Here is a 1,729-nt window from a genome sequence, read left to right as displayed (position 1 = left end):
GACCCTCATGTCGCTCTCTTTGACACGACCTTGAGGGCGTAATTTAATTTTCTGCACCGCTCCACTTGGCATTTGCCATGGTAGCGGCGGGCCCTTGCTGGCAAAGGTGAAAGTGTAGTCTAAACAGACAACGTTTTTGCTGTTTGGGCGGCGTGGTGAATCTGTGTAGTTGTAACTATGACAACATCAATCGGTGGCCATATGTACAACACCCCCTTTCTTCGAATGGCAGGGTAAAATGAGGTGAATAGTGACGGAAGTTCTCAACCTACTTCCGGCATTTCTTCCTGCGAGTTGGGTACCTGACTCCTTAACCCGTTGGTATCTGGAAAACAGTATGCCTTAATCCAATAGTAAGCTTGCTGATCATGATGGACATGACAATAAGTTTTTATTTCGAAATGGGGGTGGAGGTCTGGCCTCTTCATCCATCGATGCACACACTCATTTATTGTATCACTCATGAGTTCAACAGTGTGCAACTCATGGGTCGCACAAGGTGCTCATAAAAACCAGCCAACAAAATAACCAAAATACAATGCTGCGATGGCAAAAGTGCAACGCCACAACATAAGGGCTCCACTTTTAAACAGAAGGCTCTTGTTTGTCTTTCCTTTGGTTACTTCTATACATGTACAACATGATCAAAAAAATTGATTAGATTTGGCTGGGGTGCGCCTGCCCAGGCAGCAGTGCAACGCACTAGGCGACACTCAAGGGCCCAAGTGGCAGGCCACTGTGGTGGACCCTTCACCACAAAAAATAAATTTAATATCTCTGTGGGCACATGGCTCTCATATCATATATTAAACTAATAAGAACATATACTACACTTCATCTTAGCCAAAAGGCCGAGAAAGGTATAAATTGCAGCTGCGGCCTCCCCCTCCATCTTATAGCGCAACCACGACACGTCTCCTCTCTCGCTTGGCGAGGTGGTACTAAACACAAGTCATTGGAACGGTAGACTGACCCGCGTGACCAGTCACTTTACCTTGGGCCGCCAAGGTTAGAATCCAAAAGAGGGCCTTTCTCTCCTTCAGAATTAATTGGGCCTCCGTTCCCTCCGAAGACAAGAATGATACAGTTCACGCAATTGTGCTGGTTCCCGGTGGCAGCGAGGCGTTTCTTCTTTTAAGCAGCCTAATTGATGCAAAAATTCTGGCAAAAATTGATTGGAGCGTGTAAAAACTGAAATGGGACTAGATGACTGGAGGATATAGGCATTTCATCATCATTTATCCATGTTGAATTCTTCCAAAAATCCACCCAAAACTCTGGTTGTAAATAGCCTCCAGAATCCATAGGCATTCGTTGCGTCTCCGGGAGCAGGTAATACCATTCTCGGAGCCAATGATTAGCCACATAGTTAATCTGTAAAAAAAATGAGAAGTTCCAATTCTATTAATGACCATATCATTTCTACGGTTCCAAAGAGCCCAAACTAAGTCACACATGCCTACACGAATGCGGGCTTTATTTTGCTTCTCAGCTTCATTGAGCCAATTTGGAACATATTGGTTACATTGGTTGGTGGAGGGATATCGAAAGTGAAGTGCACAACTCTCCAAATAAGTCAAGCGGAGGGACAAGTGAAAAAGAGAAGGTTCATGTACTCCTCAGAGTCACAAAAGGCACATTTTAAAAACAATTTTAATTATTCTTTGAAAGATTATATTTCATACGGGTCATTTTATATGCATGAATCCCATGCAGATCTTAATCTTGA

The 1,729-nt window shown here is 43.8% G+C and overlaps 1 non-coding gene across 1 annotated transcript; it reads right to left on the bottom strand.

The window, feature by feature from the left end:
- Nucleotides 1-667: 667 nt before the first annotated feature.
- On the bottom strand, nucleotides 668-864 carry LOC127337804 (U2 spliceosomal RNA). The gene has a single exon (XR_007874115.1). It is a non-coding gene; the product is annotated as a U2 spliceosomal RNA (small nuclear RNA).
- Nucleotides 865-1,729: the final 865 nt, after the last annotated feature.

This window comes from Lolium perenne, chromosome 2, assembly GCF_019359855.2.
Source record: "Lolium perenne isolate Kyuss_39 chromosome 2, Kyuss_2.0, whole genome shotgun sequence".
NCBI lineage: Eukaryota > Viridiplantae > Streptophyta > Magnoliopsida > Poales > Poaceae > Lolium > Lolium perenne.
The sequence above is the reverse complement of the archived record's forward strand: the minus strand, read 5'-3'. Positions and strand labels throughout refer to the sequence as shown.